At 34.0% G+C, this 15,005-nt stretch overlaps 1 pseudogene across 1 annotated transcript; it reads left to right on the top strand.

Annotated features, from left to right (window-relative positions):
• The first annotated feature begins 10,392 nt into the window (after positions 1-10,392).
• On the top strand, positions 10,393-11,014 carry LOC308499737 (large ribosomal subunit protein eL19-like; annotated as a pseudogene). Its single transcript has one exon. The product of its transcript is annotated as a large ribosomal subunit protein eL19-like (transcript).
• The last annotated feature ends 3,991 nt before the right edge of the window (positions 11,015-15,005 follow it).

Here is a 15,005-nt window from a genome sequence, read left to right as displayed (position 1 = left end):
TGAAAAGAATACCTTTAAATAAGACTTATTCATAACATGTTAAAAATTCTGTACATATTCTTTATCTTTTTTTAAGCTAAGATTCTTTATAGGAATCTTTATATTATTAGATTATTTTCTGTCTTTAGCATTCCTCCAAATATAAGTAATTGCTTCTCACGAAGTCTTCTGAATAAATAAGGAGAATGCACACAAAATTTACATTGCTTTATCAGAAATAGGTTAGGCTCTAGGGGAAAAATACTCAATGTTTCGTCAAATAGCCTTTTTTTTTTTTCTGTCAGATAGCCTCTATTACCACCTCCAGTAAAATAAGCTATTACAGTGCCACCTCACTGGAGGAGAAGAGTGTCAGTTCTATCCGATTCCAAGTGACTGAAATTCCTCATTATTAATCAGCTTGTAGTACAGCACTGGAAAAAATAATTCATTTTGTGTAGACAATTTTAGAGCATTTGTTCCCTGTGTCCATGCACATTACAATGTATAGTCAACCATTGTCATTTTAGGGAAATTGCTTTCTTATTACCACAGTAGCTACATATGGCAGTCAGAATGGGTAATAGCTGTGTGCATATAGCCTTATGATGAGAATCTACCAAACAGACCCATAAAATTTGGGGCACATGAGAATCATAGTAACTCCCGATTAAGTCATAAGTCAGTAACAGTCTCTAAAAAAGTATTATATGATAGACTCATAAACAAAACCTACATAAGTTATTTCCAGACATGGAACCATGTTGTTATAAATCAGTGTCATATAACAGTCCTAAAGGTGTTGTACAGTTTAAAGATGATACTGTTTTGTTTTATAGATTGAATGTGATTCTCTTCTTCCCCCTCTCCCCCCCAAACCCTAATGCCCAATGTGATGATATTTAGAGGTGGTCTTTGAGAGATGATTAGGTTATGACGATGGACCCCTCATGAATGGGATTAATGCCCTTATAAGAGTTACCCCCAAGAGCTCCCTTGGCCCTTCTGCCATATGAGGACACAGCTAGAAAATGGTCATCTATGATCAAAGAAGGAAACACGTACCAGACACTGAATCTGCTGGTGCCTTGATCTGTACTTCCCAGTCGCTAGACATGGGAGAAATAAAGTTCTTTTGTTTATAAGCCACCCAGTCTATGGTAGTTTGTTAAAGCAGTGCAAATGGACTAAGGCAGTTGTGATATAGTCTGTCAGTCATTGTCTTTTTTTTTTTTTTAAATAGCAGTTTGAGATGGAAATTTGCTAATTATGCTTTTAATATGATTACTATAGTCATCCAGGCACTATAATTTAGAACCCATAGAGGATTGTTTTTGGCATAATTTATTTGTACTGGCTATCCTCATAAGACAAGTTCAATATTTATTTTGATCACTAATCTAATGCAATATTGTCATGCAGCATTTCAGCTTTTTGCATAAAATAAACAATATTTCCTGAATGCTTAACATTTTAAATTATTTCTATGAAAATAACAATACACATAGTAAAATTTTTTAGCAGAACAAAGAAAAATGAGTCAGTCTCATTCTCAAGACATCCATCCTACTCCTTAGAAGTAATTTTGTGTATTCTTCCAGAATTTTTTCAGGCATATACACAAGCACATGCATAACGCTTGTTTTATACCAGTGGGATAATACATACAAACTGTTGTCATTTGCTTTATATCTTGGAGAGTTTTCCAGGTTATCATAAGAAATCTACTTTGTTCTTTTACCAGATGTATATAGTCACCTTTTCTATAGATTTCATATTTTATTTAATCAATTGACTGCTTAGAAATATTAAAGTTATTTGCAGGTCTTCCCCTCCCCCCTATACAACACTGTAAAAACAATCCTGTATGCCTATATCTGAGTTATGCCCAAATATATTTCTGGGGTAAATACCTCAAAGTGGAATTACTGAGTCAAAAAGTTAGCACATTTTATATTTGGGTAAATTCCTCTTAGTCTTACCAATAACATATGGAAATACACTTTTCTTCATATCCTTGATAATACCGTGTAATCTCAGTCTCCTTCATTTATTCAAAAATTTTTTATTACTACTGTTTTTTTCCTGCTTAATTTCTTTCATACCACTTATTACCATCTGACATACGTTCACTTATTAATTTATCTCTGCTCGTTGAGAAACAACATGGAGCAGAAGATTTTTGTCTAATTTGTTCAATGCTATAGCCCCTATGTTTACAAATGTACCTGGAACATATTGCGTGCTCCATACATATTTATTCAATGAATGAATAAATGAATGAACAAATAAATGATGAGCTCTCTCTAGGACTTAAACCACATATGAGGTGAAATTTGCTGAAATAATTGTATTAGAGTTTTCTTGTGATTGAAATTTGTGCCCTCTTAGAAGGTAACTTTTGACTCCAGAATAACTGTTTACAACTACATTTTTTTTCTAGCACTTTCACAATACTTTTATTTTCATCTTTGATTTTTTAAAATAAGAATTGCAGTAGAGATCCAGCTTTATTTTCCCTCAGAGTTCTCTATAGCAATTTTTTAAAATCTATTTTTTTCTTTATCATATACTAAACTCTATATGTCCTGGGTCTATTAGGACTTTCTATTTTGGTCCATAGTCTGCCTATCAATTCTGGTGCTATGCTACATAATTCCATTTTAACTCAATGACATATTTTATTACAAATTAAGGCTGGTTCATCCTAAATAGTATACTTTCTTTAGATCCTTATTGAGTAATTTGTTGATTTCTTTTTAAATTGTCAAGTTGCTTTGCTTGTGATGTTTTGATAAAAATATTTTGACCAGGCTTATAATTTGTGGGAAAATTTTTGGGAAATTCAGTTTTGATATACACCATTGAGTCTTTCTATTCAAGAAAACTTTTCGTTTATTCAAGTATTTTTAAAATTCTATTTTAAAATTTTGACACATTAAAATTTTTTTTATTATAGGTATTTAATGTTGCTTTTGTATGTAAAATTTGTTGTAACAGTATTTTCTAATAGCTGCTTTTTGTGTATAGTCATCCTACCTAACTCTCCCAGTTTCTCAGTTGATTCTTTTAGACCATGTAGAAAATCATCTCATCTGAAAAATAGTAATAATTTTACCCCCTCTGCAGTTATTTTATTTCTTTTAGAAAATATTGTAGTGTATAGAAATACTTTAAAAAACTGGACTAGAAATTATATGAAAATGAAATTATCAGTTATATCTGGACTCTAAGGCAGATTCCATTTTATCAATATTTATGAAAAATTGGGCTTCATATCATTTCAAACTAAATTTATTCAAATATTTTCTAAGTGAGAGATAAAATTTCCAAATTTTGAGTTCCAAAAAAAAAAGAGATAATTAAAATTCTTTGAAAGAAAATATTTGAAATTATTAGAAAACAATATCAGAACTCATCTCTGATAGAGAGAATTTCTAGTAGAAATGTATCTTAATTTTAATAGCCAGAAAATTAAAGTTAAAAAAAAAAGAAAGACAAAAAAAATCATGAAAGTGGCTTAATACTAAATTATCTAAAAACCAAGCCTAGTTCCTATGTTTGTCTGCCACTAGTCTTTTCCACATATGTGGTGTGACAATTAAGTTCATGAACTCATCCTAGAAAAAGTGCTACATACCCCATTGCTGAATATCACTATGGTCACCTTTGAAGTACTCCCCTTGGGAAGCTATGCACTGACCCCAGCGCCTTGTCCACCCTTCAAAGCAATTTTGGAACTCTTTTACTGTAATGGCCATCAGAGCTGTCATTGTATTACCCTTGATGTCCTGAATGTCATCAAAACGTCTTCTTTTCAATATTTCCTTTAACTTCGGGTAAAGAAAAAAGTCATTGGGGGCCAGGTCAGGTGAGTATGGAGGGTGTTCCAATACAGTTCTTCAATTTTCTGAAGAGACAGCAAATCCTACTAGTTGATATATTAAATCTGGAGTCCAAAGTGGTTTTTCACATCTAAAATCTGTGTGGCTTTAGATAAATTATTCAGCTTCTTGAAGCCTCGGTTTTATCTTATGTACGTTGCATGATAAAGTCAGTTAAGTACTCCCCTTCTAGGGTTATCAAGATTATGAGGGGTGATACTTGCAAAATTCTGAGCATTATGTGTAAAATCTAGTATATTATTCTTAGTAATAGTAGCAGTAATTATAATTTTCAATTTGCATACAGATGGCTTGTTAGTACAACACAGAAGGGAATAGGAATATTGGCACGTGAAATCCAGTTCTCAGTTGTCTGAAATGGCAGTTCTCATGGACTCTTGTTTGTTCTCTCACACAGACACACACAGAGACACAACACGCCCACTTTAAATCTACAACAGGGTGATTAGCAGCAGAATAGGGCTTTCTTAATGGTAGAAATGACTTTGTATTGTAGCTGTCAATTGTAATTCTTCTTTTTGCCAATGCAGTAAGAAAGAAAGCTATTACTAATCTCAGTTTTCTGATATGGCTAAGTAACTTCTCAGTTTGTAGCCTACACTGCACTCAAATCTGTTAGGTCTTCTCATCCTTCTAACATGCGCCTTGCAGTGGTGTTCAGATTCGTATGTTGGAAATTGAAAAGAATAGGGCTAGTAAATGAGGGTCAGACAAGAAATGGACAGAAGCCTATGATTGGAGAATTAATGTGAAATATTAGTGTTCATAGAAAAAAGAATAAAGGTTGAGGCGATGTTTAAAGGGGAAAAGAGCTTAAGTGCCGAAATAAATGGGTAGAAATTAGATAACATGCAAAAAGAAAGACTGATAGTGACTTTAAAAGTTTCAAGAAAAGAAAAAATTAAAATACAATGAAAGAGGTAAAACTAGAAGGTCTGCTCCAGGGGAGCAGACGTCATAGTACAGCAAAGGAACAAATCCTGGCAGAAGGACATTATGTGTTAACCGTTATGGGCCTTCACTTCATTGGTTATGTTATAGGTTTGAGGTTTTTTTCTTTTTTTCTTTTTTTTTTTTTTTTTTTTTTTTTTTTTTTTTTTTTTTTACTATTTTCATACTCTAAACCATGCTTTGATTTCATTTCTTCAAATCTCAGTTCAAGCCAGGTTCATCCAGCAGTGACCACTGCTAACGCATTGCTAAATGGAATGTGGAAGTTGTAGATGGTTGGGATTAGATTGAAAAGGAAAGTTATTTTGTTATAGTCAATTCCCTTTATTTTAGAACATTTCTTCTGTTTTCATGTAAACAAAGACTACTGTGTGTAGGATATAGAACTCCAAATGAATTTCAGTTAGTTAAAATCAATGTGTAATGCAGACATAGGATTTACTAAAATGATGTTTCGTGCTAGAAGTCAAGTTAGCATTCAACCACTTACCTCAGCACACATAATAGCAGATACTTAAATGTTCAGTAGCAAGGAACATTGTACTATGTTTACTCTGCCCCCTGAGCACTGACTTTTGATATATGCTTGAGTATGTTTGATCCTGAGGTCACTTAAATTTTCCTGTTAAGAAACAGTCTTTTAGGCAATGCCACATTTACATCTCTTCTATAAACAAGTGTCTCTAAAGAATTTATTAACCAAAGTCTTTATCTTCTCTCTTCCTGAAAATCTTAGCTTTTCGGTTCAAACTGGAAACTTCTTGCCTTTGCTTTGTTGGTGCTTAATAATTCTATTGGATGTAATAGCTTCATCATAATAGCTCATGTTCCAACTCATCAGAAGTGTTATCTGTAAGTAAAATGATTTCAAGAATAAATAATGCTTCAATAATTATAATTTCCTCAAGTTTAGAAATATATAATTAATAATAGTATTTGGATCTTTTTATCTATTCATATAAAATAAACCCCCCTTTTTGGATGATTTCCTAGTCCTTGAGTAATTTAGAAGTACTTATTTTTTTCTAATAGACTTGGAATAAATATGTGACATTTCACATTGCTACCCCAAAAGTTCTTAAATGTAAATACTAGCTTATAGTAGAAAAGTATTCCCAATTCTTTATCATTTATATCGGTTTCTTCTGTGTAATTATTTTTAAAGCTTAAATTTTTTTTAGAGGCTTTCTATGTAGTAGAAAACACTGTCTTTTTTATTTTTTTCATCGGTCTGGGGGGGTTTTAAAGAAATGAAGGATGAAAAAATTTAGAAACAAGTCATCATAATCTGATGTGTCCCATAGTTTAATCAAATTTGCTCAATGCACTTTTTAATTAGAATAATTGTTTTAAATGACTATATTCTTCTGAGGGACTAACCAGACAATAGATATTAATAAAAATTTAATAATTAGAAATGAAACGCTCTGTCAGGACCAGTTTTTGTCTCCGTTTCTGTGCATACCTGTCTGATGTGGAATGAGTGCTGCTTTGGTGACAGGTGTTAGTGTCAACCATCTGCAGTACCATCTTTCAAATATTGAGTGTCTACAGGGTAATTAGAACAAAACTGATTTGCCCAACCTCCTCAAGAATGTTTGAGATAGTAACATGTTTTTTGTATGCAACTCTCACAAAAATTTTTAGTGAAAATTTTAAGACAGACTACTATGCAAAGTTTGAGTTCCTCAGAAAGAGAAATTTCCAAAAATCTACCAGAAGTTATTGAAGATGGGGATAGGAAGATGCAGGGAAAACTAAAATCTCTGCTTCTTTGTTTTCTTGGATTTTACCCGTGTACTTTACAGAATTCTTACAGGGTTGTTTGCTTTAAAGCACTCTTGGAAATTCAATTTAATTCCAATCATTCATAGTCTCAAAAATTACTGATAAAATATCTTTAAGTTTATTAACACCTACTATTAGATTGGTGCAAAAGTAATTGCGGTTTTTGCAATTAATTTTAACCTTTTAAACCAGAATTACTTTGGCATCAACCTAATACATGCCAGGCACTGAACCATTCTGCATATACTCATTCAATCTCTATGAAAATGCAACGATATTGACCCTTTTTGTACATTAGAAAACTAGTACAGAGAGATGAATATTTTGGGCAAGATCATCCAGCTAGTAAATAATGAGACAGATGTTGTGTCTAACACACTCATACATAGTTGTTTAAATTTACTGTGCATTTGATAGTTACATTAAGCGTAATCTTCCAAAAGAGTTCTTTGATTCTGTCCCACAGCTGTTACAGGTATTTGTTATTCATATGATGGAGCTATATGCTTTCTAAACGTTTAATTTTTGGTAATCATGGAAAACATTGTTTCCACATATCTAATTCAAACCACTCATTTAGTATCCCACATAATTCTTTTTATCATTTTTCATAAATTATTCAAAATAGAATGTCACATGCTGGAACCCATAATCTCTTTACCCAGCAATGTAAAAGCACATAACCAGCTTCTTCTCCTGAACTTTAGCCTGCTAGTAATTGTATTATTTTATGCTGTTAAAAGTCTCCATGCTGTCTTTTCTAATGTGCCAAGGTCACTTTCACAATTATTTTTCTTTCTCAGTGGGTCATGATTTAGCAAGTACTACTCATATCATATGCAACTAAAGTAATAGAAGACCCAAATCCCCACATGATCTAATTATGTAAAACTTTGGCTAGCTATTATGCTAAATGTGCCCTTTGACCTGATGAAAATATTTCTAAGATTTTTTTTCATTGAGAACACTAAATGAGATGCATCCAAAATTTCTTAACTAATTGAGAAATGCTTGAATGATCTTGTCTGTTTGACTGCTACTTAGTGGGATGCATTTTACTGGTGGTGTAAAAGAACTTTGGACTTAATCAGTAAGGTGTGAGCCTTTTTAAGCAAGGGATTTTAAGATTAAAGAATAGTGTCATATAAATGAGCTTCAAAAAAGGAGGAACACACAAAACATGATCAAAGATTAAAGCACAAAGATATTTTTAAAGAAGAGAGATAAAATTCACTTAATTAGACCATGTTATTGAGGGAAATAAAATCTCTAGTCTGAAGTAGATGAAGATAGGCTATTATATGACTTTCTTTGTTTAAGCATTAAAGCCTGCATACTACAGATAATGGATGTACTTCTGCCTAGTGGTTGGGAGGTAGAAGACTTTGATTTCATGAAGTATATAATTTCATGAAAAACCACTGTACCAAAGATTCATAGGATCACTTTCTTCTAGGCCTCAATGAGATACAGAGATCTAGGTTTTACAGGATGAATAATTAGCTTAAATGGTTGCACTGTGTTCTAAATAATGACAGGGACCATTTAGCTTTAGAGAATCCTGGTCCATGGAAAAAATACACCCTTGACCTTGGCTAGCCAACTTACAATGTCTGGTCATGATTACAACTGGGCCCTTGAGTAAAACAACTCTAACAGCAGAAACTGCTAGCAGTTCTCATTAGCATTACTAAATGTGGTAGAACTATGTGTTGATTTATTTTTGTATTCAAAAGAGAGCAAACAATTAGAGACAGAGATATAGAAAATACCATAAATCTGTCAGGCATATTGATATTAATAATAATGAAATAAAGAACGTTTGTGTACATAAAATAAGGATGCAACAGATAACAAAAATTAACAAACTTCAAATCATTTTATACTCAAATCTTCTTTCAGTGAGTTCTTGTAAAAAAGGGACGTGATGTGGGAGGGGGAGAGGTTATTCCATTCCACTAAGCCAAGTGAGGGAGGGTTCAAAAAGAAACATTCTTAGAGACACGAGATACCCAGTATAATCTTGTTGCCCTGTTAGATTGTTGCGCTGAACATCTATGAAGTGTAGCAAAGTGAGAAATCCCTTTGGAGAGCCTGAATTCTGTACCTGTGATTTTGGAAACACCATGAGCGTGAAAATTGCATATGCAGAGGACTGATGGAGCACCCGAGATGGCTGGGAAAAAAGGGAGTTTTCACACCACCCTGTCAAGCTACATATAAGGAGAGCTTCAAGAAAATCACCCACAGGAATTAGGGGTACATTCAGGAAGGGGAGATTGGCAACCCATTTCCGGGTTTGGTTTTGATTTAGGAAGCACATTGCTGGTATACTTTGTACTGACTTGAGCAGGGAGAAAGGGAATGCAAAGTGATATCAGAGCAGAGAGAGAACGACTGTTACAGGTTGAATGTTTTTAGCGGAGGAATCTAAGATGCAAATTAGAGTGCAGGCCATTTATTGGGAAGTGTTCTTGAATAACACCTCTGGAAGACTGAAGAAGGAAGTTGGATTTTGCAGAGGGGGAAGATGAACTGGACTGCAAACCAAACGAAAGCCTCATCACTGGAGCGGGGACAGATTATCAGAGTTGTCCTGAATTGAGTTGAAGGGAAGGAGCCTGTGTACCTCTGCACTGATCAGTCATTGAGGAGCTGATCCTGGAAGGAGGGGAGACCTGGGACAATAAAGAATACATTGTTGATTTCAGACCTGAGATCTGGAGGGCTTAATATGCTGTCCTCCACAACAACTTTTCTTCTTTTGGTTTGGTAGTCCTCAAAGCTACAGAGGGGTGTATTAGTTAGGGTCCTCCAGAGAAACAGAACAAACAGGGTGGAGATTGTATATATATATATATATATATATATATATATATATATATATATATATACATATATATATATATGCACACACACATATATATACACACATACACATAACAGAATGCATATATAAAATGTATAACTTTATATGGGTTGATATAATTAATATATTAATATATTTTATATAATGTAATATATGTATACATATATAATTATATAGCATTTATATATTATAGGTATATATTATGTATTTATATAGCATATATACTTGTATATCATATATGTAATATACCATATATACTATGTTTTATATACATATTGATAGAAAGAGGAAGAGCTAGATTGAGATTTATTTTAAAGAATTTGCTTATCCAGCTGTTTAAGATCCTTGAGACCATCACTTGATGGGGATGGAAACTCGGGAAGAGTTTCAGTTTGAGTGCAAAGGCAGCCTGCTGGCAGAATTCCTCTTGCTCGAGGGTGGTCAGTCTTCATTCTCGTAAGGCCTTCCACTGATTAGATGAGGCCCACCCACATGACAGAGGATAATCTGCTTTACTCAGAATCTGTAAATTTAAATATCAATACCAGTCAAAAAAAAAGATACCTTCACAGAATTATACAGACTAATGTTTGACTAAATCATCTGGTCACTATTGTGCAGCCAAGTTGACACATAAAATTAATCATCACAAGGGTCGTCTAAGTGAATCATGGTATAGTTAGTCACAGTTAATCTAATTGTGATATTTGACCTTAATAATGTGGAACCAGCAATAAACTTTAAAAATTCTATTTAATATAAAATTGTCCAACATAACGAGTCGTTAATATAAAGCCATATACTTGTCTAAAGTTAGCCTGCCTATTAATACGTATGCCACATCTACTTATATTCCTCTAGAATATGGAAACAGGCTTTCCTTTTGGTTCTGCCACAGCCATGAATATACTGAGGCTTCAGAAGAGACTTGTTTCCAGTCTCCTGTGCTCTGGCAAAAAAGTCTGGTTCGATCTCAGTAAGAGCAATGAAATCACCAATTGCAGCTTCTGCTGGCAGATTGGGATGCTACTCCAACATGGGCTGATCATCTGCAAGTCTGTGACTATCCATTCCTGGGCTCAATGCAGGAAAACTACCTTGGTCTGCTGGAACGGTAGGCATGTGGATATGTAAGCAAACGCTTATGCCAGTGCTAGGATGCCTGAAAAGGTACCCTGGACGAGGAGGATGATAATCCTGCTGATCGGAACATACTTTGAATCGAAGAAGATTGACCATCACCTTATCACAGTCTATACCTGAAGACGAAGGGGAATGTGTTTAAAAACAAGTGGATTCCCTTGAATACATCCATAAGCTGAAGGCAGAAAATGTCCTCAAGAGACTCCTGGCTGACCAGGCTGAGGCCCACACGTCTCAGACCAAGGAAACGTGGAAGTGCCAGAAGAGCACGTCCAGGCCAAGAAGGAGGCCATCATTAAAACCCTGTCCAAGACAGAAGAGACCGGTAAATAAAAGTACCCTGTCTTGTCTGTACATAATGACCTCAGCAATTACATAAATCAGTCAATAAAAAATAAGTGTTCATCTGCCTTCCCCATTCCGTGCCTCCCCAACCCCCCTGCACACACAGAAAAAGAGAATATGGCGTGCTTTAACCTCTAGGGGATGTCTGTGATGGTTCATTAGTTGCTTTACAGGTACTAATTCTCTCCTTGACAGATGCTTAGGCCGTCACTGTGGATTGAATCCAATATGAGAGCAATCAAAAGAGCAAGGGCCAGGGCGTCGAGCCAGAGACTCATAGATTCTATTAGTACACATGCTGTCTCTGCTATCCACGCCCTTTTGGCTAAGGTTTTATGTGTATACAAATCGCAAGCCTACTAATATGTTGATACTGATTTAATGTAGTGATGATCATTAGGAACTTGGTAGCTTTCATATGTAGGTGCTAATAAGGTGCTGTTGCCAGAAGTGGGATTTAGAGTCCTAATTTACACACATGTGCACCGACACGAAGTAATGTATGAGTTTTCTGTTCAAGAAGAACACAGGATAGAAGGGAACCAATTTTGAGCCATCTTGAGCTTCACTGAAAAAACTGTTAGCAAGATATTCTCATAGAAAAAATCAGTAGCTATGGTGGGGGTTAGATCAGGGAAATTACCTCCCACAGAGGAAAATATGCCTCCTTCAGAACTTGGCCTACATTTCATGAGAAAACACCTTATTTGGTAAATACCATAGAAAATATTAAGAAATACGGTAGGAAATAGACATATAATTGCAAGATTCAGTTGAAACCAAATTAGAGAGATTAAATAAGGACATTTCAAGGAATAAAAAAGAGTCTAGATAATGGTATGATCAAGAGGGTACACAATCTTAGCATTCTGAAGTCATTAGCCAATAAGAAGAAAAAAGGAAAGAAAAACCTGTCTTTACGAGAAAATCATGATCAAAACATGAAGCAAACAAAAGTAGAGCATGGTTATTTAAATAAAACTAGTCTCTAAAAGGTAATTCAGTTGACGTTATTTTGAAGTAACGTCTTTTGACTCAGGCTTCCATTTCTCTATGGCTTCAATTACATGAAATAGTTATGTAAAGAAAAAGTTATATAACTATAACTAAAATCATTGTTTATAACTTTTAAAATTTTCTAAGTCAAACTACAGAAAAAACATAGAAGTTTTAATGTGTGTAATGAAAAAATGTAAATAATAACCTTTTTCAATGACAAATCTTGTAAGTGATAACATTTTATGATGGATATAGAGGGGGAAAAATGGAGGGAAATCTAGGGGAGTTTATTTCTTAAATTGGATGTGTAGAAAGTCAAGGTATTCTAACTTGATAAAACAAGAAATGGATTTAAGTATTACAATGAATCATAATCCTGGAAAGATGTAGCGGAGACAGCAAGAGCATGGAATTCTAGTGTGTCTGGGTGACTGTGACATAATATTGCCTAAGTAGCTGTCTGGTATGAGACATGCTATTCTTTTGCTTGTCCTTTCATACTGCTATTTTTTTTTTTTTTTTTTTTTTTTTTACCTGCTCTTTTCTTTTTCAGAGAGGATAGGGAGTTTAGCTTTCTCATTTCTTGATTGCCCTTTCAGCTATTTGTCTGCACCACTGAATCTGATAGCCTTATGACCCAGATATTTGCAAGTAGGGGTATTAAATGAATCCTAAATTACATATCCTACAGAAAAAATTTCCCTTCCAATTGTAGTATTTATCATTGGTCAGACAAGTAACTTTTCAAAGTTATTAAGGACAGCTTTTTCTTTCCTGATTATCTTGAAAGAGTAAGAGAAAGGTATTTAAGACCTCACATGTTTTTATTTTGATACTGATGGAAGCCCAGAGGAATAACCACAGTGTTTCCTTATTTTGGATGAAATAGTTGAAACTGTAAAAGGTCAAATTTTCAATCTTCACATATTCATCGAATGGAATGCATGCTTTAAAGGTATCCACTTAGGTATCTGATTCCTTCTTGATTTAGGTGACAAAGGCCTGAGGCCTCAATTGTCTGATCACTTGCCAAGAGATTCTAGAATAATATCCAGGTCCCAATCTTTGAAGAGAAAGATAGTTATCAGTATGTTCCTTGGGTCAAAGAATATTAAGTGGGGATTAAGCAGGGGTACAAGGGATTTATCTTGGGCTCATTCTTTTGAAAAACTTATGGCACAATGGTTGCAAACATTTTTGACATGATTAGGCATTTGTATAAGTATTGCATTTACTTTGGGAAATGCTAACCATGTATTCTTTTTGGCTGACTACTAGCCAGTAAAATTGATTCTTTCCCACATTACAGATTGCATAAACCTTTCCACCCTCTTCACAGTAAAACAAAGGAATGATGTTACAAGATCTTCGTTTTTCAATCAAATAATGTATGATAACTTGAATCAACATTGCATTCAAAGTATAAAGAATTCCAGATCTGTCAAATAACATTGAGAGCAAGAAAATTTACCAGTGATATTTTAAATCACTACCAGGGCAGATTGCCAGTCTCTGTTATAGAAGAAAATTAACAGGGATATTTTGGCTGAAACAGTGAGGAGGGATGTTGAATTTTGTTGTATAGTGCAACAATATCCCACTTAGTTCCAGTTGGATGTATTTGGCAACTTCTCCCACGTGTGTTGGTTTAATACACTCTACCTCACACAGCCATCTGGTCTCTAACATGAGAAAGGAGATAATTACCTGCAATTTAAATATGTTCATTCTTTGTTGTCAGACAGAGATCTTTGTGGACTCTTATGACTTGAAATCCCTTTGCCCTTCTTTTTACCCTGAATCTCACATGTCCTTTTATAATTCAAGTTGAGTGTGTGTGTGTGTGTGTGTGTGTGTGTGTATGTATGTATGTGCGTGCATATTTTTGTGTGTCTGTAAAGGAAACTTGGGCTCATCTTTTCCAAGAAATGGAAACTTTATTTTGCATCTTTTAAGATTGTCCCATATGATATTGTCACAAATCTGTATGTGCAAAATGCACATACAGATAAATGCACATAATTGAATGATTTGAGACATTTTTTAATTTCTTAAAATTCATTCTGATTCAAAAAGAGGAAACATTTCTGTAAAGCTTTTAAAGTTACCAGTAGACTTCTTCTCATAATATCTGTCTAAAACACATAATGACAAATAAAAAGTTAAATATAAAAAATTCGTAGAAAAATTTTTGATGGGGTAATATAAGTTTATGTATTTTTGGTTTTACATATCCAAAGTAAACTCTTCAATTTAAAGGAAATTAAGAGGAAAAGTCTTTCATATTTACCCACATATTTACCTCTTCTGGAACTCTTCATTTCTTTGTGTAGATCCAAGTTCTCACCATGTGCAGTTTGCCTTCTACCTGAAAAACTTCCTTTAACATTTCTTATAGTGCAGGTCTGCTGATAACACATCCTCTTAGCTTATATGAATACATCATTATTTAGCCTTAATGTTTTTAATAGCACGGAAATATATTCATTGTTTAATAAGTCACACACAGTGTATGTTCCCATTTTTAAATTAGTTTATTGGTGTGATAATTATTAGTAAAGTTAGATAGGTTTCAGGTGTACAATTCTGTAATATATTATTTATATATCACATTGTGTATTCACCACCCAGAGGTGAATTCTCCTTCCATCACCATATATATTTGATCCCATTTACCCTCATCTACCTACCACCCCCTACTCTCTTACCCTCTGGTAACCACTAAACTATTGTCTTTGTTTTCAGTTTTATATTCCACATATGATGAAATCATATGGTAATTTACTTTTTCTGTCTGACTTATTTTGTTTAGCATAATAATCAAGTTCCATCCATGTTGTCACAAATGGCACTATTTCATCTTTTCTTATGGCAGAATAGTATTCCATTGTGTATATATACCACATTTTCTTTACCTATCATCCATCGAAGGACACTCTGGTTTCCATGTTTTGGCCACCGTAAATAAAGCTGCAGTGAACACCGGAGCACATATATCTTTATGGATAAATGCTTTTAGATTTTTT

The sequence above is a fragment of the Rhinolophus hipposideros genome, assembly GCF_964194185.1.
Source record: "Rhinolophus hipposideros genome assembly, chromosome: 7".
NCBI lineage: Eukaryota > Metazoa > Chordata > Mammalia > Chiroptera > Rhinolophidae > Rhinolophus > Rhinolophus hipposideros.
This window is presented reverse-complemented; position numbering and strand designations above follow the sequence as displayed.